Consider the following 24,743-nt stretch of genomic DNA (forward strand, 5'->3'; position numbering starts at 1 on the left):
GTTCTATATACTCAAATGTACTTAGGTTCTTTAGATTTTATTTCAAAACTCCTAACAGCAAATCACCAAAAAAGTCTTTCTAGCAATCCAGCAATCACCTGTGCTTTATCTTGGCCCTGCCAGTACTCTCTGAGCATCTTACTTCATCTCCATATGCCATATATATAACTTACTACCAAACTAAATCAATAAAAGGTTTTTTATCACTGGTTCTCAAACTTTTATGTGCAAAAGAATCGCCAGTCATGCTTGTTAAAAAATTCAGGGTTACACGGCTTCAACCACAGAGGTTCAGGTTCCCTACATCTGAGGGGGAGCCAGAAAGGTAGACTTTCAAAAACATCCCAAGTGGTTTTCAGCGAGGTGACAGGGTGATCACCTTTGAGACACTGTTCTATTAAATTCCTTTGATATCAGTTTTTATGTAGTCAGAAACTCTGATTCAAATCAGAAAATATTTCCTGTTAAGTACAGCTTAAGCAACATCTAACTGTGTGTTCAGTAAATACTCATTTGGTTAATAAATGGATCAGTGGGTACTTGATAATAGTAAGTGACTTTTAGAAATTACAGCTCAAGGGCTTCCCTGGTGGTGCAGTGGTTGAGAGTCCGCCTGCCGATGCAGGGGACACGGGTTCGTGCCCCGGTCTGGGAAGATCCCACATGCCGCGGAGCCGCTGGGCCCGTGAGCCACGACCGCTGGGCCTGCACGTCCGGAGCCTGTGCTCCGCAGCGGGAGAGACCACAACAGTGAGAGGACCGCGTACCGCAAAAAAAAAAAAAAAAGAAAAAAAAAGAAATTACAGCTCAAGCATCACTTTCAGTGACCACTTCTCACCTGCTCCTAAGTATCCCTGTGGTAGGTAGGCAGGCATTAGTGCTCCCATTTCATGGATGGGAACCCCACACCAGTATCTTGGCCACAGCAGGATGAAAGAATACATGTGGTTGAGTCAAAAAGACTGAAATCCAGGCAGTGATTCTCCTGTTCACTAACTGAGGAATATGAGTGAGTACCTGACCCCCTGGAGTTTGTTTGGCCATCTGTGAAAAGGGGATAATTGCCACCTAATCTGTGGGCTGTGAGGATTAAAGGGGATTATCCATGTAAAGCACCTAGCACGTGCCTGGAACATGGTCGAGGCTCAACCACTGTTAGTTTTCCCACCTCCCCATCATGCAGGGCTGCCTTGAATAGGAATGAAGCTCAGTTGGCAAGACAAGTTGGCTCAGCAATCATTGATTCTGTGGCTGCCCTGTTCCAGGTACTGTGATTGTGCTGGAAACACAACACCATGCCCTCAAGGAGCTTACCTTCCAAATGTTTGTCACCTATGGCTACCCCTTTCGAACCAGGCAGCAGGGTACTTAGAGAACTCTCCAGTTCTCACTTCCTCTGGTGAAGTTAACTCAATGCACAGTGCTGATGGTGCCAGAAGGAGAAAGACCTTGTGGGAACAGAAGGGTTAAGAAAAGCCCAGTAAGCAGTGACAGGGGAAGGGAGGCACGTTTGTGGGGCTGAGGAGGTCCCTAGAAATAAATAGTGAGCCCATTAACTTTCTTTACAGACTTAGAGATTTGTTTGGTTGTTGGTTCATGTGCATTAAAACTGTCACTTTACTTCCTGATTTAATGTAGAAAAGGCACTACTATTCTGCTAGTAGTAAAGGTACGGTGGAGATGAGGCTGAGAAAGTGAAGTATGGAGAGTCAAGACAGAGTTATAAGAAATGGTATGCACTTGTTCCAAAGCAGCTCCCAGTGCAAGAGTAAAGTAATGAGACTGACTGTGCCAGATACACGTGAAAGGCTGCCAATACTGCACAGTGACACCGAGCATCGCCAGAACATACATGCAAACCCCAGTCAGCCCCTGATACCACACGTCAAACAAGTTCAGCTTTCAGCAGCCGTGAAGTGCCCCAGGGAATCCTAGCAGGCATCCGATCTGAGGGCAGGCCCTAACCCAGAATGGGGATGGACCAGCAACTGCAGAGGGTACAACGCCTGGCTCAGCAGAGAGCCTCTCCAAATGTTCAGTTTGTCAACCTTTTTAACTAGCGACATTGAAGCAACCAGCACTCGCTATTTGGGGAAAACTATGCCAAAAGCCTCACAGTAAGCAGTCCTTATCCTGGGCACAGATTCCCTAGAGGGGGCACTTGTCTGAGGAATGTGTCAAAAATTAGCTCTCTCTTCCTGCCTCCCATCCTCCGTGGATTCTGAAGCTGTCCCGGTGCCAGTTTCCCACAGTACCATACACAGAACCACCTAAAAATCAGGGGCAAAATACCAGTGGTCTCATGTATCCCAACATGCTAAGTCAATGTCTTCCATCCCCCAAATGCTCCCCAGCAGGCACAGAAGGATCGGCACCCCGCCAGCCGTCCTGCCACGACATTACCGAGAGCCTCGTCCTCCCCCGCTGCCGCCCCTCCCCCGACACTGGCCCCCCAAAAATAGCAACAACTCAATTCTCAGTCCAATAACGTCTTTTCTCAGATGTTGTTCTCCCAGTAGGTAGAAGAATGAACTGCTGCAAGGCCACCAGCTCCTCTACAGTTTCTTTTAATTTAAAGTTACAACAGGAGGGAAGAAAAGAGACTTTCTATTAAGGGACAACTCCCTGAAGGGTCTCTTAGCTGACAATCGAAGGACTGCTCATGGCAGTGATCAAATCTAACGCAACAAAGTGCTGGTGGCTCTGTGACTCATCACAGCAGGAGCTCGCGCTGAGGGCCACTTGAGTTCAGTGCTTTGTGCCGCGCGCGGCAAGTTGGTTTAGGAACAGTAACACAGGGGAGCAAAGACTCGCAAGGTGTTTGAGGCTCAAGATAAAATGCAGACTTACAGTGCAAGCTGCTCCTCAACTGAATAGGAAGCCTAGAGGGGTAAGGAAATGAAGAGACTGTTCTGTCTACCTCACGCTTTAGGGCAAATTACCAGAAGATGGTCAAGGTCAGTTGGTCTATCTGTTGCACTGTTTACAGCCTCATAAAAATAAGGGCTGAAGCATGAGAACTGAAGTGAGCTATTCTGAAAAGGCATTAAGGATGTCTGCTTGCATAAACAACACCTTCTAATTACATGAACTACCTACCGTTTAAATATACTTACCATCACCTGATACGATTCACCTATACCTCTCAATTGCATTTTATGAGTACATTAAAAAGAGAGAAATATATGTTGAGCATTTCACCTGTACCATGCGTGGTACTATGTATTTATATATAATCTCATATAACCTCATTTAATCTTGACTAGCACTCTGTGAGGTGACAACAATCATTATTCTCATTTTACAATGGAGGAAAATAAAGCATCAGAACTCAAAGAAATGCCAGGTCTTTTTTTTAGTGGCAGGTCCACCCAACCAGAGCGAGTGCTCAGGGCTATACTTCCAAACCACAACTACACCAGTCACATCTCCTGTGGCCAGAATATAATGGACTCAGTGTCCCACCGGCTGCCCCTCTCTGTCTCCAGTATCATTTGTGCTCCAAGGCCCTGCTTCCAGGGAGCTGCTCCTAGCCAAGGACTGAGCACAGTGGGGGCTATGAATGCAGGCCATTCCACTGAGACAGAGGGTTCCTCCAATGGCTGACTCCCGGCTCCCTAGCCAAACCCTTCTCGGACTGCACTACAGTCAAGTTCTTTCTACTCAATCCTCTTTCCTTCCCTTCCTCCTTACATAAGTGTCAAACCTGGGTCATGGCTAAAAGGCTCTCCCAGTCTTCTCCCATGCCCTCCCCGCAAAAACGTCTTACATGTCTAATCCCATCTTGGGGTCTGCTTCTTCATGGGCCCAAATTAATGCAATAACCAAGTCATTTATTTGCATTTTTTTCTTCTCTTAGCCTTTTCTTTATCTTTGGTCAGTTGTACTTACAGAGAAATTCTCTGAATCATTGCGAGAAGAAAACAAGCACTAAGTTTTCCATGTTACTGTACATCATCTCTTCAAATAGACAATGGTACACTGATTGTACCTTTCTCCTTGAACCCAATTTAAACAAACAAACCTATGAGATTCCCGATGAAGGAACTGTTAACTCTTTAGGGCAAAACATTGCAAAGTCAGACTTATCTCTTTTTCCAAGTGGAATTTCTCTCTATCCACATGGGCTAAACTTAACATAACCCAGTGGTACATGACTCTCAATGGATAACATCACAATAAATTTTCACTAGTTTATATCTGTAACAAGAAATCAAAAATTATAACAAGCAGAGAGATCTATAGTTAGGTCCTAAAGTTTTTGCTCCTTTCACGGAAGGAACATTTATATGAATAAAAGATAGAATTCACACTTGCACCAAACACAGCATCTTAATAAAACCACATTGTCAGAGATCATGTATAGACGTTAACTGAATCACCATTTTAAAGTGTTGATCTCAGCCTCAAGAAAGTGATATATTTTTCTTCTCGGATTCAAACAAGTTCAAAGCAAGTACAAAATGAAGCTTTGAACATTATAAATGATCAAAATCTAGACTTGATTGAAGGGAGAGGAGAGTGTAGCTAACATTTACCAAGCACCTCGTTCATGAGAGACCCTATGCTAGGAATCTGATATACAATACCTACTGTAATCCGCGCAATATCCCTACAAGAAAAGGATTATAAACCCGAGCTTCAGAGGTTAAGAAAAGGGGCAGAGCACTAAATGTTCAGAACTCCAAGTGAAGTCTTGGAAGAATTATAAATAGACCTAAACTGAAAAACTCCAAACGCTAGTGGGCTGGCTTCTTTTGCATCCTGGGTCCCTCCTGAATTCCCTAGCTCCCAGACTTGAACTGCTGCTGCAGTGACAAGGCAGTGCCTCAGCTTCCAGGGAATGCCAGGTAGAGGTCATCCCTTTGACTGCTGCACTACCTGTCCCCTTTGGAGATGGGGTAGCACAGAATCACGAAGTAATTGAATGACAAGTCATTGGGCCTCAAAGATATAATCAGGTAGGGTTTTTTTTTTAACTTATAATGAACTTTCAGCAATAAAGAATGAATGGACGTCTATCTGTAGAATTCAATACCAACACCATCACCACCACTGCCACTTCCTGGAGACGCATTTTTTTTCTCGGTGTTTTTTTTAAAGACTCAACTTTTAAAGAGTGGTTATTTCATGTATTCTTTAAATGTATTCATTTTTCCCCTAATTCCATCGATACACTGCCCCCACTGAATGTCATCCTTACTCATAAGCAGAGTAACGACTTTCCTGTAAGGTATGCTTTGAGAGGTACAACAAAAACTCCTTATGTTTACAAGTATTTCTTCCTGGCAGCTTCACATGATACTCCACGTCTTTCTCTAAGGAATTAGATGGTCAGGATAAACTGCAATAATAATAACAACTTTTAGTTAGAGAATTAACACATAATAAGCTATTATCACCTTTGAATCCATTGGCTTATGAGCCAGAGGTTAACTTGGGCAAATGGGGCAGAAATTCAGAAGAGTCCATTAAAGCAAACTGGGAGGTAATCAAGGGCCCATCCTAAAGTTTAGGCCCCAGATCAGGAAAGCATTCAAGAGCACCCATATAGGCCGCTAAAGGGGCAGGGGTCTGGAGGAAACAACCCAAAAAAGCATATTCCCCTTTCTTTTAAAACAAGAACACTGAATACAGCAAAGTTTATTAAGAAGTCCCATGGAAACGTCCCAGTATGGCCCAGCTGAAAGTGACTAAAAGTGCCTGAATGTCCGCCCTGCTACTGAGCCTTTAAGCGCTCCATTTCTGCCCCTTTAAATATAAAAATTCATTATTTTTAAGCAAAAGGTTAGATCCTTGCTTCGCAGTCTTAAAAACTTCATTTTACTCTTCCATTAAGAGCAACTTTACATGCAAATGAACTGTTGGTTTAACCGAAGACTGTTAAATTGCATCTCTTCATCTAAAATCCTTCTCCTAAATGTTAGGTATGAGTGATTTAAGTTATATCACACACGGAAAATAAACAACAAAGATTCCACTCACATTTGAGAATCATTTGCCATCCCCACTCCCTAAGCACCCTCAAATGGGAAATGGAATAACAAGACTGATCATAATTGGATTAAGAACTATAATTCTTTAATTCATTCATCAAATTGAGGCATTTGGAACAGTTTATTTACAGAGTTGTTTAGACAGTTTTGCATGGTGTTTTTTAAGATAAACCAAAATGCCTTTCTGAAAGAAGCTTCAGATCCCAAATCATTAACATATGAAAACCAAATGTAGACAATTTACAAATGGGTGTTTTAAAACAATGTTTGGAACAAAACTGGACTTTTATTTTATTAACTATCTACAACTCTAAGCTCAGGGGATAGTTTATTTGAAACAGCCAAGCACTCTCTTTGCCTTTAAAATAAATCTACATTTCTCAGGCTAAAAATTGTGACGAGTATGTGAGGGAATGCACTGACTTCAGGCCTAGACAATAAGTTTTCCAGGTTACTCTCAAAACTCTAATTATAGCATTCTCTACCACTAGGGGTGATCAGATATTGGGTGAATCATCCAGGTTACGCCAATCAATCATATCCAACAATGCTACCTGCTGGAAATCTAAATAGTGTTCAACATTAGAACTCTTAAGTTATTTGAAATCCAGTGTATTTTAGACTAATAAAAACAAGTTTTATCCTGCCCTGCATATTACATTTTTTATATAATCTAGACATACCTTGAAAACAATGACTGTCTATCACTCAATAAAGGATAGAGCTTTTACAAGGAGACGGTATATTCTTTTATCATTATATTTTTCATTTGCTTTAGAAGAGAAAAAATTCTCTAAGCATTCAAATTCTTTGGAAAATGCAATTTTAAACTCTCCCGACAGCTTGTGCTTTACGCTCAAAAAGGACAAAAAAAAAAAAGGAAGAAGCCATACCTGAGCATAAATTTCACTCTTCTTATTTACTGTTTACTCCATATTCTCCACAGATAACATCTTTATAAGCGTATATTCATTTTTTTTCTTTTACAAAACCATGTGTCAGTCTAAACAGGATGTGCATTTACATGTATAGAACTAAGTTAACTTGAAATAACCACTGGATCTCAAATGCCTAGTTATTTACCAAGTAAGTTTGAGAGTTTTGAATCCTGTATGGCATTCAACCAGAACTGCTTAATCTCAACAAGAAAACTATATAGGGTTTCCGTATTAAGAGTTGAAGTTCTTTTCTCCTGTATTAAGAGTACTCTTGCAAGTCTATATCAGATTGATTCATTATTGCCCATTCAAAAAGGCTACAAAAAGAGATTTTTTTTAAAACCCCCAGGCAAACAAAAACTCTGTTATTTCTTCACGTACAAGGTTGTTAGAAGACCACTGGAAAGAAAGGACAAAAAAGAAAGAATTTCAAGCAAGTATGCTACTATATAATTAACACATATAACTAAATAATTATGCACATGCCTTCCCACGCCCACAATTAAATGTTTTTAAACAACTCATGTGATGAAAGATCTACCTTTTAGGCAAACAAAAGCAATCTCTACCAGTGTAAGGATTTAACTGATGCTGTGTTGCCTCAGTTTTAAGTGATGCTTATGATTTTTATCTTGTATACTTCTGAGGAATAAACAGTTGATGACGTAATCTGCAGGAGAACTTTACACAATGCCTAAGAGAACTTTCAGTGTAAGTACTTACGATTTTAAATCACTGTGGCTGAATTTATCTAGGCTTCAGCCTCAGAGCTATATTTAAATCAGGAAGAAGCACCCCCAGAAACTCTGTCCCATGTATCTGCATTTGAAACCAGATTCCTTCCCTATCAGAGCTAATAGCAGTTCACGTACAGCTGAATTCCTTCAAAATTAGATCAAAATTTATCAGCTCTGTAAAGACTCTAAGAAATCGTCCTCCTTCTAAATGCTATAAAAGTCAAACTTAAAAAACATTTCCGTATACTCTAAAACCATCTGGCCCTTAACCTAATCACGTTTGGCAATCGAGCCTCACTCCTTGTCATCCTGATCAAAAACTGCTCTGGTTTTTCTGATTGAAACGTCCATTGCCTACAAATCTCCCACGCGCCTACTGGATTGGCCTGTTTCGTTTGTGGGGAGGGTTTTTTTTAAGGATACTAGGGGCCATTATTTATGAACAGCAAGGAAACAAATCACTCTGTCTAGTCCCTTTGCAGATTCCCACACTTATTACCCAAAATCCCACAGATCTCCCTTGGTCTTGCCTTTGACTAAAGAACTGTGCTGGGCCTAAAGGCAGTCTCTGGGGAAATCGGCTCATGCCTTTCCTGACAAACTCCTTTGGATATCTGGATATTGTGAGGATTCCCAACGGGGTGAGAACAAATCCCTAAACTTTTCTCAAGAAGTACTGCTGACTGCCACCCAGAGTGCCTGGGCTGTGGACACTGAGAATATCATTCTGCAATATTCAAAGAATGCCTCAGTTTGACCCCTTTAATTGAGAAAGGAAGACATCAAAATGGATTCACATTCACCACACTCTGCATTTGGTCAGGGGCCAAAGTCTTTAGATATTCACCAGGGTCAATCTATTTATTAATAGATTTGCTTTGTAACGTTGAAGGAAAATGACTCAAAATATGTAAACAGTGCTTCGTGTACATCCGATGCCAGCAGACCAATACTCAACAAACTGCTGCTATCAAACGCAAACATTTCCAAATCCAATTTGATTTCAACTCGTATAACCTCTTTTCCTGGCTTATTACTGTAGCCCAAAAGTGCAAGCGAGATTTCCCAAACCCGCGCTTAAAGTGACACAACACGTGAGCGGTCTCCACTTGGTACACGGAGTGGGGTGAGGGGGGGAAAAGTAGTTGCAATTAAAAATTAAAGCTTCCGGTGTCTGAAATCCCTAGAATCCTGAAGGATGAGACTCGTTTCCGAAATTCCGCGCCGGGGGGACGGGGGAGGAGGGGGGTACTTCTGGGGACAGGGATGGCAGAAAGCGAAACAAAAAGACGAACAGGGGGGAGCGCTCAGGTTGTGGGGTGGGCCGGGGGTCGCGCTTCTGTCCTGGGAAGGTTCAGGCCCTCCGGCCAACTTTGAGGGGCTGCCGTTTGGCGCCGGCCGAGATGCACGGGCGAGCCTAGGATTTTCCCTGCGCTCCTGCCCTCCTGGCTCATCACCACCTCCACCGCCACCACTTGCAAAACAATACCGGCAACAGCACGCAGGCTCCCCAAGCAAAATATAAAGTTATCGCATTTCCTGAACTGGGTCCAAGCCCGCACGCCGGGGACCCCGCGGACGGCCGCCCCGCGAGGGGGACGGAGCGGCTGCCAGCCTCGAGCCGCCTCCCGCCTCCCCTCGCCCCCACCCCGTCCCCCTCCCTCTGTACTTGAGGAAAACTCCGGCGGCGGCCCCCGCCCTCCTCCGCCGGCTCTCCAGCTGGAGCCGCGAACGAGTGCGGAGCGGCGGGCACGGCGAGCGGCAGAGGGGAGCTCGGCGCCTTGGAGGGCTGCCCACCACCACGTCGGGACCGACAACAAAGTTAAAACGCTGCGATTCACGCACCTTACCGGCTCTCCTCAACGTCTCCTCAGGCGCGGGATGCAAAGTGGCACAGTGGCGGGCTGGGGGCCCCCGGGAGGAGACTGGAGATGGGTTTGGTGGCTCGCCTTTTTCACTCTGTGTGTGTGTGTGTGTCTCTGTGTGTGTATCTGTGTGTGTGTGTGTGTGCGCGCGCGCGCGCGTCCCTCTCCCCCTGCCTCTCGCTCGCTCTCTCGCTCGCGCTCCCCGTGTAGCTCTCAAGGACGAGGTGAAATCCCTTTGCTGGTCATGAGGCGGCTTCAGAGACAAACAACACAATGCGAGTGCAAATAACAAAAGGCAAAAAGACAGTCGGAACAATGGGGGAAGCGAGGGCAGCGCACCCGCAGCGGGTCAGCGCGGCCGGCGCCCGCCCCGGGGGGTGCGGCGGGGGCGGGGGCGGGCGCCGGGGGGCGGTGCCGGGGGCTCGCGCTCCCTCCAGGTCGCCCCCGGGCTCCCGCAAACCCACCCTGACCTCCTTCCTGCCGCTCGTCGCCCGGCCGCCCTCTCTGTCCATCCGAAGGGAAGGAGCCCCAGAGTTTGCTTCCCCGGCTGCTGCAGGGTAAACTAGATGGTAAATAACGCGGCGATGACCCACACCATGCAGGAATGTTTCAAAACAATACACAACAAAACAATCTGCCCTCCACTTAAAAGAGCGATAAAATGAAATGGCAGAAGGGGAAGGAGGCAGGGAGAAGGGGAATCTCTCCAGATCTCGGTGGAGCTCGCGTTTGTAAATACGCCTTCATGTTTGGTCAAGTCCCCTTTGTCAACTTCTTCCCTGCGCTGGAACCTCACCCGCTGTCCTGTAACCATTACCTGGGCCCCTTCGCGCCCCCCACCCCCGTTTGCACGCGGTAAAGCCGGCACGGAGGGCGCGCGTGGAGGTCTGCGGGTGTCCGCGGAACCTTCCGGGAGAGGCGAGCCGCCGTCCGCCCAGCGCCAAGGCTGGAGCGGCGAGAGGTTGGGTTTTTAAAGCGACCAGTGCCTCCCCGAGAGCGGCTCTGCGCCCGCGGGTCCCCGCCGCCGGCACTTTGCACCCACCTACTCCTTGGCGGAGGGGGGAGGGGGGGAGAAAAGTTTTGAGACGCTCTCATCTCTGCCTCCCGGGCGGTTGAACTGGTTTTGTTTTGTGTGTGTGTGAAGCCCGAAATCCCAGTGCCCAAGAACCGGGGAATGATGTTCAGGGGTCTAAAAAGGCTCGGCGCTGGGCTTCGACTCCTTCGTCTGCGACAGTGGAGTCGGCGCAGGAAGGCGAGAGCGAGCCCCTCGGAGTTGCATCACCATCGGAGGAAACTCCGTAAGTGGTGCCCCGAGCAGAAGCTGTGGGGCTGATTTGTGTGTGCACTGACAGCTCCCGGGCTGCTCCAGCGCTTCTCTCTACCAATCTTACTTTCATTGACTTAAAACAGCTGCCGGTTTGCCCCGGGGCGGGGTGGTGGGAGGGGGGAGGGGAATCGTATTAAATCTCAAAACTAGGGTGGAGCGGGGGAATCCTGACAGATCTTCCCAGATTTGGTGTCCAGAAAGGGACAGGGAGGGAGGTGTCTCGAGGGAGGCAGCGGGTCTGGAGGAGGGTGGCGGAGAAAAGGACTAAGACACAATACGAGCAACACGTTTCTTTTTCTCGCTGTTCCCTTCCTCTTCTCTAGCTTGAGGCTGATTTGCATGTTCTCTCTCCTCTTCTGGGCGATTTTTTTCAGGCGCGCATCCATTGACTGAGCCACGTCCCTCGGAACCCCCAGCATTTCCCAGAGTGCAACAACACCACCCGGAGATCAATGGCCAGTCTGTTTATTCTTCACGCTCCTGCAAGAGCAGGGCACTGAAGGAGCATGGGAGGGAGGCTTAGGGCTTGCCTGTCTGCGATCTCTCGCAGACTTTTTCTAGCTGATTTCTAAACGGCAGCTAGCAAGCAAATAAGAGTTCCTTAAAGCACGCAACACATACCCATCACAATATATTCACCGAGAAAAGTGATACATCCTTTCTCCCCCTTTCCACCCTTTGTAGATTTGTCTCTGGAGGTGGATTGCTAATACCTGAGGTTTTTGCACTTGTCTAGGGCAGAAACTTTCTGGGGTGTTTGACGATTGATTATTTGGTACCTGCTTTCTAAAAATGGCTAAACACCTTTCCTTAGAACAAAAGTGAGAAATGCAAATCTTAATAACTCAAGGCAAAAATTTCAAAGTGTAAGCACAGTTATTATCCACTCCCACAAAGAAAACTTCCTCTTCCACAAATATTTGATAGCATAGAGCCCAGTAATTAAGAGAACAATCAAATAAACTCCAGGCTTTCATGGGGACTCTAAATTATCATCGGCCTGGAATTTATAAGCAGTGAAATCATTTGCCAACTTGGACATTGCTCTAGATATAGCATTCTAAATGTGTATCCTTAAACAATTTTACTATGTTTTCTTAAGTATTTAATGAGAGAGACCATGGATAATAATAATATTCAAATTGCTGGATCAATGTGGCCTCACCAACTGTGTGAAAAAATTCTGTGCATGTGTGCATGAAACATCTTGCCTGTATGTTACTTTTCCTCACATTGACTATATCATGCAAGCTTCAAGTCTGAGCCACTTGTGTAGTAAGAATACAAGAATTCATAAGAATGCATCAATAATTGTATTGTACCTGGAATTTAAGTGTAATTTTTATTCTAAAGAGTTCTTGGCATACATTAAATGATTTATTCTCATAATACATATGTAGCTGCTTTTCACAGTTAGCTATTACTACCCAGATCCTTATATAATGTGCAAGAAGCAAATCAGGCCAACTGCAAAAAAAAAAAAAAAAAAAAGGGGCCCCTCACTACCAATTATATGAAAATAAGTAACATTTGACAGGGGGTTGTTATTTACAGTGAACTACTTCCTCTCAGCCCATACTCAGTGAAAATAAAGGGACAGAGTGAGTCCTTTCCCCCTACCTCTCTAGCCAATGGGTGACAAGCGTGCCTGGTTGGCCTAACCTCACCAAGCAGAGCAGTGCTGCCTTCTCAGGGTTTCAGCTTCTTCTTCAGCGTAACAGCTTCGGGGACCAGCAGGCTTCCTACTTGCAGGAGAGGAGAGGCTGGGCAGAGGGAAGAAGGGGCACAGTCACAAGCTGCCTGGTGAGATGTTGGTGAAACTTGAATTACACCAACCTCTCCTTTTTTTTGCTCCTACAGGCAGCAGAACTTCCAACCATTTACGGTTATTGAAACCACATGGCCTTAAGACTAACACATGATCGTTATATAGCAACAGCATAGCTGATCAAAAACCTCCAATGGAATGTTTGTGTTAAAATTTTTAAAAATACCCATATTTAAAGCGGGACTGACACAAGAAAGATCAATGTTTCCATTTATCAAGCATTTACCACGTGCCCGGCTCTTGGCCAAGTGCTTTTTTTTTTTTGCGTTACGCGGGCCTCTCACTGTTGTGGCCTCTCCCGTTGTGGAGCACAGGCTCCGGACGCGCAGGCTCAGCGGCCATGGCTCACGGGCCCAGCCGCTCCGCGGCACGTGGGATCCTCCCGGACCAGGGCACGAACCCATGTCCCCTGCATCGGCAGGCGGACTCTCAACCACTGCGCCACCAGGGAAGCCCCCAAGTGCTTTTTTAATGTATTTCTTCCCTACTTCTTACCACAAACTTGTAAGAAAGGTTACATCCCTGTTTTGCAGATGAGAAAGCTAGAGCTCAGAAAGGTTAAATGACTTGCTCCAAATCATACAGCTTCTGTGGGTGTGCCAGGATGCCAATCCATACTGCTCCAGCTTTAAGCTTTTCCACTGCATCTGGGCTCACTGACACTTTATATTAGGGCAAGTTTCTCAGTGAGAAATATTATTTCATTAAATGCGTAGATTTAAAATACGAAATTTATACTATGTGCAGTCCAGACATGAGCTATGATGGCATTCTCACTCATGTTGGTTATTAGATAACTGTGAAATTTCCAAGAAAATCTAAATGTGCCATATAAAGGAGTATCCATATATATTAAATATAAAAGGTATTTAGCAATATATACAACTGTCTTATTTTGTAGGCTAAGCATTTTATATTATATGTATATATTCATATGACAAATAATAATAATAGCTAAAGTTTTAGAATCTGTATAATTTTACAAGCATTGTTCTAAATGCTTTACCTGTATAAACTCATTTAATCCTCACGACCATCCCATGAGGTACATAATTTTATTATATCATTTTATAGGTAAGGAAACTGAAGCACAGAGAGGTTTTATAATTTGTCCAAGATTACACAATTGGTAGGTGAGGGAGCCTGGACTCAAGCCAAAGTACTCTAGATTTAAGACCTTATCCACTTTGTTATGCTACCTTTCAATATATATACTCAGATGTATATGCAGTGTACATACATGTACTCATAGAAATATATACTCCAGTTGTTCCTTGATTAACACAGGTTTGAACTGCGCAGGTCCACATATACACAGATTTTTTTTTCAGTAAATACCACAGTACTACTCCATCTCCAGTTGGTGGATCCCCAGATGCAGAGGGTGGACTATGGGATTTGAGAATCCAGGGATTTTTGTATCCAGACAGATCCTGGAACCAGTCCCCCATGGATACCAAGGGACAACTATGTAGATATGACTCTCAAAATTTGGGGGAAAGATAAAGGCATATCAACTGAGATTTGTTGCATCCCCATATTCAAATTGCCTCCTAAGGCACTAGAAATATTATTGATGGGAGAGGTATTTACATTTGTCCAAGGTATTAAAGATTCTCTAAAAATTTTTGAGGCAATCTCAAGCCCCCCAACATATTTGGAGGCATCGGGGGAGTGCTAGTAAATACGTATTAGGAGTGGACGATATTTGACCCCAGTTGACTTGTACAAAGTTCATTTTGGATGTTTTTGGTCGTATATGTTAAAAAGAGCAGAGACAGGGTGCTTGGCAATCCTAAAGAAGATCGAGAAGGATGCTAATAAATACGAAAATCTGTGACCTGAGAGGTAGAGGGAAATTTAGAGAATGCAGGAAACCAAATATATCATGTCATCATACGGTTTACGAATTATCCATTTTTATTATTTTTTTAAGTTAGGGTAGTTTGTCAACCCTCACTCCATTAACAAGAGTATATTATAAAATGGTGATTTATGTTTAACGATTATGAGCTTAAACACTGACATCCTTCAAAGGAACCTTAAAATATTTGATAAGAATCCCAGGTATATGAGTGCTTTATGCCATGTCTATTTTGACCTGTCTCACCAAACACAGCATGCATATCAAATTTTAAAAGTGAGCTTCTCCAAATCAAACAGCTTTGAGAAAATATTGTGAGATCTTCTCTTTCTCTCCTTCTCTCCCTAAATACAATAAGGAAGGAGAAATAAGTGACAAAAATCTTCCTTCCTTGGATGCTCTTAATGTTGATAACTCCTGAGATACTGACATCTAAACTATTAACTTTACTGGGCCTAATGTGCCTCTTCAGAAAAACTGAAAAAGACACCCTATACCTAACAGATGCCACACATTAAGTTCTTACTGAAAAAAACTTTTAAATCCCTATTACAGATACATATGTTTTCATTTAAAAACTACTATGAAATCGAGTGTTCTTTTATTTAAACATTCCCCTGTGGTTCTACGAATTAAGGATCAGTAGTACTATATTAACTGGGAACCAGACCTAACTGGTTAAAGACAGTTGGTAAAACTGCCAACACTGGTTTTGTTACCGAAGTTGACCGAAATGTGAGGCAGCATATACATTTAAAAGTGAATTCTAATTTTTTTAACTTTCTCATTTTAATAGTAAGTATTTAGAATGAACTTTTTTTAAAATTTCAGTCACAGTTTTGGAAAGAGGAAATAATGTATAAAACCCCAATACTTTACACAACCAAAACCACAATTGCATTGCTTTTATTAGGGAAGTGTGTTTATTATTCTGATTGTTAAATTTTCCTTTCCTGGGAGAAAAACCAGAGAGAACAAGATTGGTTCTATTCAAGTGAAACAACTTGTAGTTCCCACGTCTTGTCTCTTAATTTTACTGTTTTTCAATTTGACTTCTGTCCTTTAATTTTAAATAATGAGTATACAGTGTGGGAGGAATTAAACATGTAAAAATAGGTTTTTTTAATATGTGGATTTCTTTCAGGTGTAGCTTTCACAATGTAGTCTGTGTTCTCTCTTGCTACAAATTTTGTAGCAAAAGTATAATGAAGGTTTACGTGCAATGAGACACATTGATTTGATTTATAAGGATAAAGGTAATGACTGATATATTTTGCTGATTTAGAACTGGTAACAGAACGAATTATCAAATGAGACAATAATATTTTAAGCTTGAGTTCCAGCAAGTTTTAGGTATTTGGGTGTAGGAACTCATGATTACTCCCGTTTCTGTTACTTCTCTCAGATTTTTGGTACTGTATTACCAAATGCATTGTACAGTATGTGAAATATGGTGGGCAAATGAAAGAACAAACAAACTGAAAAGTCCACAAAAGCACATAAAACAAGGAGGGTGGTTAAAAAAAATCACTAAAAAATGTCCTTTGTAGTTGAATTTCAGTATATTATTTGAAGACAGTAAATAAAATTTCAATCTCGAGGTATCTGGGACTTCTACCCCCTATTTTCTCATTAATGCTTATGCACTTAAACAAATTTAGAATTTAATTCATAGGTTGATTTTTTTTAAAGGATATGGTAAGTTACTGCACGCTAAACTAAACTGTGTTACATGCTCAAAATTCCTGCTTTCCAGGTGACAGAGTAATCAATTGATCACTACCCCAGAGGTCAGATTTTGTCATGCACCACTTCTAGTTACTTGGGTCACCTCTTTGTGCAATATATCTATTAATTTTTCAGCTATTTTTAATTTTGTTACATAAGTAAATGATCAAGCATTTATACAATAAAAAATATTTTATTTCAGTAGGCCGTTTCTGAATTCTGAGTGTTTATCTGGACACAGCTAGGGCCCACAATGTTCTTTTCTGCCTTCCTATAGCAGGAAATTACAATATATAAAGGTTCATAAATCTTTCAGCCCAAAAATAAAGAAATAGTGAGATGATTTGTCCAAAACAGGATGAAGGGCAATGGACATAAATGAGTATGGTATTGCTTGTAGGAAAAAGAAAAATAGCTTTAAGATGGTTTTTCAGTAACATATGTAACTAAAAGGTCTGAGAATGTTGAATGGGCTTGGGAAAAAACGAGAAGAAATCTCCAAATTAACATCAGAGGGTCTGGGTCTACATGTACAAAACGAGAGTATCTGGACTACAGAGGAAAATGACAAAACTGACAACCATTGGAAACAGAACCAATAGGGTAGTGACAGAGGAGGGGACACAGTATGGGTGATTGCGTAACTTTCTTCAGGCATATTTTAAGATAAAAACATTGACCAGGTGTTTTTCAACTCACAGAGAATAGAATTAGACACAAGACAGAGCACCAAGATTAGAACGCCTGGATTTGAAATCCAGTTTATTAAAAATAAAATGTGTTGATCTTTGTTACAATTTTAAATTAAAGAAAAATGAGATAAAGGGATAAAAGAGCAGAGGAATGAAATGGAACCAGGAGTGAGTTCCCCACAAAATGCACATCTCACCTGACAGTTCTGTATCCTTCATTAACTTTGTTTATTGAAGACCTCCTTGTGCCAGAGACAGTGTTAGAATTGAGCCACATATTGAAGCTACACTTCAACCGCTCCAGCAGCCTAGGAGGAAGAAAAAGGGTCCATTTCCATACTTACAATTGTTCAGGAGAAAAACAATTATTCCTGACCTCAAGACTCAATAGAAAATTTTCTTGGGGAGTTTTCATCTCAATGGCACTGAGTAACATTAAGAAGTACTTCCTAGGGGTCAAGACAGTAATGAGTTTCAGAAGATTGTTTCTTATAGTTCTGTTGGGAGAAGACACTTCTCCATGGGTCTCCTGCACTCCTACAAGAGACCCTGTAAGGGTCTTTACCACTCTTTACCCCAGGCCATTTCTCAGGGTTATGTTTACAACAAGCAAACTTTGAGGGGTGAGATAACATCTCCTTCCAAAACAAAGAGTAAGTTTACTTACTGGTTTTTATAAAGGCAGTGAATTCTCCAAGCTCAGTGTTCCTCATCCTACATGCAAACCCACTGCATGCATAGCATCTAACCTGGTTTCCTAGACGTGTGACATCTTTCTTCCCCTGACAGCAATCCTGGCCTATTCTGGTTGGCTACCCTCTTTGGATGGTAGCCCAGACAAAAGTGGATATAGGGAGTTCAAACCTACCTCTGGTTCAACCATCCAGAATATCTCTCCCGAGAGATATTCAATGGGGTCTTAGATCCTGAGATGATGACCACTTGTTTTAGTGCTTTGTTCATTGAGCTCCTCTACATGGCCCTCTTCGGTCAAAGTGGGGGACATAATGGGTCTCTGTAACTTTTGTAAAAATGCCTTGTTTCATGTGCACCATATCTTTCTAGACAAAAGGGCTAGGTCTGAGTCAGAGGTGATTAGAAAAAGGTGAAGTTACAGTTATTGGGATGAACACACCAATTTTATGGCTGTGGAAGGAGAACAATAATCCTGGCCCTTGGAGAGGGAACACCCCAGACCTGGGGTGGTGGTAAGAGAGGGGTGGGAAACAATTAAGGATCTCCTTGTGTCCTAGATCCAGCACCACAGTCTGGCAAGAAGCCGCTGCAGCTGGCAATCTGAGTACCTGCTGGCTCATCGGTTCCATCAACATGTTATAAGCGCAGAAGAACTCAAGTGGACCTGGCTGGCCCCAAACTCTTCTGCCGTACCTGATGCCATCAAGAGCAGCTTCAAATGCGGCTCCTCTCAAATAAGTACAAACACACACACATTGTCACACTCTTGTTTCATTCTGACTAATACAAATTCAAATGCTTCCCCTGATGCCCTAGCTTCCTTGGGTTATGTCGTGTACAACATCATGGCTGTAACTACTCGGTGACACTGCTCATGTGGCTTAAACAAAACAGTGTAACGGTGATCCAGACTAAGCTCCACAGCACATCCCTGACTGGACTGACCTGGATCATGGGCATGAGGTTAGAGGTTAGAGCAGCCATTCAGTGACCCAGAGTGACAAGTGCATAAGAAGGTTGGCTCAGAAGAAATAAGGAAGTGGTTGGGTTCTAGACGTGATTAGGAAGTTTCCCAGGACTGCATGACTGCCTGCCTCTGGGTTTCTCATTATGTGAGACAAATAAAACCTTTATTTTTATGCCACAATTTTGCTGTCTTCTGTTACTTGGAAGTGAGTACAGTTACTAAGTAAACATTTTTCTTTGGGTTCAGCATCCTTTCTCATCTTCCAGAAATTGCTCTCTATTCTCTATGTGAGCAGGTCTTCCCATTACATTAGTTATGTGGTCCTTTTCTTTCATGCTCCACCTCCTAGGAGACAGGTATAACTAGGCAAAATAGCTAGCCCTTTTTTTCCCTCAGGACTCATTTGTGAGAATTTAAGCCCAGGAACTGCTTTCAGCCATTAATCCAAGTTTATGATGGCAACTAACTTGAAAGAATAAACTAGCAACACAAAAAAGAGACTGAGAAATGTTCTTCACACACTTGAGGCCATTATTCCAACCTGAAACGTTGTCTGAGGTCAACCTAGTTTCTATTGTTCACGTTTTTCATTCTTCTCATTTTGATCCACTCTGGTGTCTTTCCAATGGATTTCATGAATTTTATTTTACTTCGGTTGGTTTAAGTTCAATGTCTGTCACATGCAAAAGTATAGTAACTAATATAGGTATTAGAGGAATCTCCCTGTAATAGACTGAATGTTTATGTCCCTTCAAAATTCTTAACGTCCCTTCAAAATTCTTATGTTGAAATCCTAACCTCCAATGTGATGATATTAGGAGGTGGGGCTTTGGGAGGTTATTAGGTCATGAGGATGGAGCCCTTATGAATGAGATTTAGTGCCCTTATGAAAGAGACCCCAGAGAGTTCCCTGCTTTCTGGAGTACCCCACATCCAGACATCTTCACGCATGTCCCATACCGGAAATTGTCTTTTCCTCTTTGGGAATGAGAATCCTACAGACATAGAATGCAAATCCTCTGTGCATCTCACCAGGAAACATCACACCCTTATGTAAAAACTATTCCTAGAAGACTGCCTAAGTACCCCAGCAGTTCTAGATGAGCATGCAGACTTGTTTACATCAGAATTCTAGCGACAGCTGCTTGCCCTCCCTCTTTCACTTGTTGTTATAAAGATCAAAAGAGATGATGGTTACAAATGTATTTTGTAACCTTCAAATATGATTACATCAAGTATTACTGGATTATGAAAGAAATCTGACAAAATTAAATATCTGTACACTTATCAAAATCATAAAGAGGTTATAGAATTCCATTCTTGTTTATTTTAAAGGAAAGCCTATAAATCAGTCAGTCTTTGATAAACTATTAGAATGTAGCATACTAGGAGCTGGGCTAGACAAACCTTTGCTGTCCCTTCAAGTGTCCCACTGATAGTATAAAACCATGAAGCACTAAAGCATTTATATGTGTATAAAAATTTACTATCATTTTCATAAAGGAAATGATAGTATTATGAAAAAACTGGAATAGACTCAACTAATTGAATGTACCAAAATAAGTAAGAAATTATGACATTAAGGCTAGATTTCTCCTCTCTTTTACACGTAAATGCAGAAAACCTGCCAATTGAAAGTTCATCTAAAGACTTTATAAGATTCAGGCATCCTTTAAAGTTGACTTTCTTTAAAAGTGCCCTGGGGGCTTCCCTGGGGGCGCAGTGGTTGAGAGTCCGCCTGCCGATGCAGGGGACACGGGTTCGTGCCCCGGTCCGGGAAGATCCCACATGCCGCGGAGCGGCTCGGCCCGTGAGCCATGGCCGCTGAGCCTGCGCGTCCGGAGCCTGTGCTCCGCAACAGGAGAGGCCACAGCAGTGAGAGGCCCGCGTATCGCAAAAAAAAAAAGTGCCCTGGTTTGTACTGGTGCTCATCATTATTCAACGCCACGGTTTTCCAGGGAGAATGCTCCCCTAAGGCATTGTCAGAACTTCCAGGCTTGGCCCCTGCTGTAAATGGAGTTTTAGAAATGGGCTTACAGTTATGCAGTTCTGAATCATGCAAGACCTTTTTTGAAATTGCTCACCCCATCTTCTTTCCACCACCAATACCTCAGTACAATACAATACTAGCAAAATCGAGAAAGAACAGATGACTTCCTAGGAAAATAGAATTAAGGTAAACCAGTTGAAATCTTATGAAATATAACATTTATATCATAACTGAAGTCTGAAAAGTTTTTTTTTTTTTGGCATTTCATCTGGCCAAGTTCCAGTGTGGTCAAGTCTGCAGCTACCACAGCTCTACCACCAGCTTCAGGTCAAAGTGCAGAACATTCTAAAACAAGGAATCCAGAAGTGAGAACTGTGTTAAATTTATTTTTTTACTTTATTTTCCCTATCTGGAGAATGGGATCAACAATGGAAGTGTGAGGTTAATGTCTGCTGAATATTTTTGTGCCAGGTATTTACTGCAACAAGCCATTATATATATGTTACCTCATTTAATTTCCATAGTAATCCTAAAAGACAAGTACCATTGATTCTCTATCTTACCAGTGAGAAAACTGGGGCACAAAGAGAATTTGTAACTTTTCCAAGGTTACCCAGCTAATATCTGCCTCCTAGAAATGCATCAACAACAAACCCCAGTGGTGTGCATGGATATCACCCCAAAAGGAGCCAAATATGTGAAGAAAATGTTAAACTTTTATTTTACATTTTTAAAGACTTTAGAATTTGCTATTATAAAAAAGCAAAAAAGAAATTTAGACTACAAATAAAATATTAAATATGTTTCAAATGGATTTCTGGTTTTAGCTCTGACATGTAAAGATCTTGGAAGTGATCACTCGAGATATTCTTAAGACAAGAAAACGCTGAGCAAACTGAAGTTTAATGACTTTTCTTGGACCCATCAGAGAACTAAGGTCATAAGGTAAACAGTCACTCCAAAACCTGGAGAGATGGTCACATTCCAAGCATCACAGTCAAGTTCTGCTTACCTGGATCAGAAGATGCTGAAGCCATAAACTTGCAGGAACACTTCAGTGGTAATTATGATGAATTGCTGGAGGCTGTATGTGAACTAGCCTGAGAGTGAGAAACTCGTATCTTAAATAGCACCCATCCCACTTGGGTGGGCTTTAACTCCAGGTAAAGTTCTCATGATGTAGATTCACTGACTCATGGCTCTGGCAGGGGGAGGAAATAAGTAATCATTGTGAAATAATATACTTGGGGTCTTCTCCATAACAAAGGTCTATTCTCCAGGGGAAAAGACTACCAGAGTTTTATTCCAGCTGGAGGAAAGGCATTCCACCCATTCAGCCCCTCTAGCCCTCTTGTCTCACCTATCTCACCTCAGAGGGAGAAAACATAGTCAACAGGACATCAAGGAAACAGACGGGGGAGCCCTGCAGCCAGGGAAGGGAGCTGGGAGGAAAGGCTATACCACAGGAGAAACACTTGTGAAGGTCAAAGCCGAGCCCAAGACACAGCCCCACTAAAAAACTGAGATTTAATTCAGGTTATAGAATGTTTCCCCCTCCCCTACACCTTACCACCACTGTAGCAAGGCTTCAGTGTAATAACAGTGGATCAGAGGTGAAAGAATTGCAAGACACAGATTCCCTCTAAGTAGGAATACTTAGGGAAGCCCAAAGTAAGGAGGGGAAATAAAAATAAGGACACTAAAAGAATTTGAAGCCTCTGGCACCTACAGCTACATCAAACATAAACCCAGCCTGAATCCTAGCCATATTAATAGAAATTCTCACTGTGAGGCCCTATTTACACCAGTTTCCAATTATCTGATACACCATGTCCAACTTTCAACAAAAAAATTACAAGGCATGGCAGAAGGCCTGACAAAACACAGTTGGAAGAAAAAAAGCAACCATCATAGTCAGACTCTGATATTAGAGATGTTAGAATTTTCAGACTGAAATTAATGCAGGTATTTTTCAGTTTTTGAAAATTGATTATATGCCACTTCACTTTTATGAAACACCCATATTAGTACCTGTTTTCAGTAACCAAAAGAAATCCAAACAGGATTTTCACTTTTATGAAAAAAAGGAGAAAAGTGAAAATAGCAATCAGCACTTATTTTTCAGTGGCCCATTACAGAGGCCGCACACCCTGAGCAGCGAGAGTGGCACCACCAAGCTCCTTCCCCAGGAACCACACTCAGCATCTCAGCATCAAGCTGCCATAGCTTTGAACTGTGTCTGTGAGCATCTGTGCTTTCATCTCAATTTCTTTTGTGCATCTGTTAGCAAGATGTGTCCTAAGGTAATTGTTTCCTCGCTTTACACCATTTCAGCTCATGAAAGGTTTCGTAGGAATGCTCTAGTTTTGGATAGCAGGGGAAACCTGTATAACTATGATCAGTATGTTAAGGGCTCTAATGGAAAAAGTAGACAACATGTAAGAACAGATGGGTGGTGTAGGCAGAAAGGTGGAAACTCTAAGAAAGAATCAGAAGGAAATGTTGGAAAGAAAATATGCTGTAACAGAAACGAAGAAGATCTTTGATGTGCTCGTCAGTAATTAGAATGTCTGATGAAAGGATCAGTGAGCTTGAACATAGGTCAGTAGAAACTTCCCAGAGTGAAATGCAAAGAGAAAAAAAGAAGGAACACACAGAACAGAATATCCAAGAGCTGTGGGATCATTTCAAAAGGTGTTACCTATGCATAATTGGAATACCAGAAGAAGAAGAAAGAACAAGGGAGAAAAAATACTTGAAGTAATATTGGTCAATAACTTTCAAAATTAATTGTAGACACTGTACTGGGTTGAATTGTCTTCCCTCAAAATTCATTTCCACCCAGGACCCCAGAATGTGATCTTATTTGGAAATAGAGTCTTGGCAGATGTAATTCATCAAGAGCAGATTATACTGGATGAGGATGGGCCCTAAATCCAATGAATGCTGTCCTTATAAGAAGTTTACGTGAAGACACAAACATACACAAAGGGAAAATATCCATGTGAAGATGGAAACAGAAATTGGAATGAGTCAGCTGCGAATCAAAGAACGCCAACAACTGCCAGCAATCACCAGAAGCTGGGAAGAAGCAAGAGAGGATTCTTCCCTAGAGCCTTCAGAGGGAGCATGGCCCTGCCGACACGTTGCCTCAGACCTCTACACGCCAGAACTGTGAGAGAATACATTTCTGTTTTATCAGCAACCCTGTTGGTAGTAATTTGTTATGGCAACCCCAGAAACTTAGCAGACATCGAACCATAAATCCAGGAAGCATAGAAAACACTAAGCAGAATGAAAAACAACAAAAACAAAAACCCCACACCTAGGCATACCATATTCAAACTTCAGAAAACCAAAGTCAAAGTCTTGAAAGAAGTCAGAGGGGAAATATAAACCTTACCTAGAGGAACAAGGTTAAGAATTTTAGTGGACTTCTCACCAGAAACTAGGCAAAACAAGAAAGAAAATGAAAATCTAAAAGCATTGAAGGAAAAATATTCACCACTCTAGAATCCTATATCCAGCAAAATTTATCCTTCAGAAGTGAAGGAGAAACAAAGACTTTCTGAGACAAACAAAAACCAAATAATTCATTGCCAGCAGACCTAACCTGTAATAAATGTTAAAATAAATTACTCAAGTGGAAGGAAAATTAATACAGGTCAGAAATTTGGATCTATATAAAAAAAGGGAGAGAGTTAGAGAAGGAATAAATAAAAGTAAAATAAAGGCTTTTACTTTTCTTACTCTTAATTGACCTAAAAAATAGTATAAAGTAATAATAGTAACAATGTATTGGGTGATTAGAGTAAATGGATCAATGAAATGAGCAATGTCACAAAGGACGGGAGGGAAGAATTGGGAATAAGGAACCTGCACTATATGTGAAGTGGTATTGTGTTATTTGAAGATGGACTTAGATTATTTTAGAACATATATTTTAAACTCTAGGGAAAACCATTAAAAATTATTTTTAAACAGTATAATTTATACTCTAAGAGAAAAGATAAGATGGAATCATATATAGTATTCAATTAAACCAGAGAATTCAGGGGATGTGGGGGAAGGGAGAAACAGAACAAATGCAACAGAGAAAAAAGTTACAGATATGA

General features: G+C 42.1%; 1 protein-coding gene across 4 annotated transcripts in view; it reads right to left on the reverse strand.

The window, feature by feature from the left end:
* SOX5 (SRY-box 5) overlaps positions 1 to 10,074 on the reverse strand; it is a 999,335-nt gene extending 989,261 nt beyond the window's left edge. For 2 of the 4 annotated variants that reach the window (XM_029204643.1, XM_029204639.1), the window contains exon 1: positions 9,517 to 9,655. The gene's annotated coding sequence lies outside the window, so the exon portion shown is untranslated. Of the gene's footprint in view, positions 1 to 9,516; positions 9,656 to 10,006 lie in introns of those variants that run through there. The other 2 variants (XM_029204642.1, XM_029204640.1) reach the window with 2 other exon arrangements.
* Between the last annotated feature and the right edge of the window lie 14,669 nt (positions 10,075 to 24,743).

Source organism: Monodon monoceros, unplaced genomic scaffold (genome assembly GCF_005190385.1).
Source record: "Monodon monoceros isolate NGI ecotype Baffin Bay Population unplaced genomic scaffold, NGI_Narwhal_1 Super_Scaffold_6, whole genome shotgun sequence".
In the NCBI taxonomy this organism is placed as follows: domain Eukaryota; kingdom Metazoa; phylum Chordata; class Mammalia; order Artiodactyla; family Monodontidae; genus Monodon; species Monodon monoceros.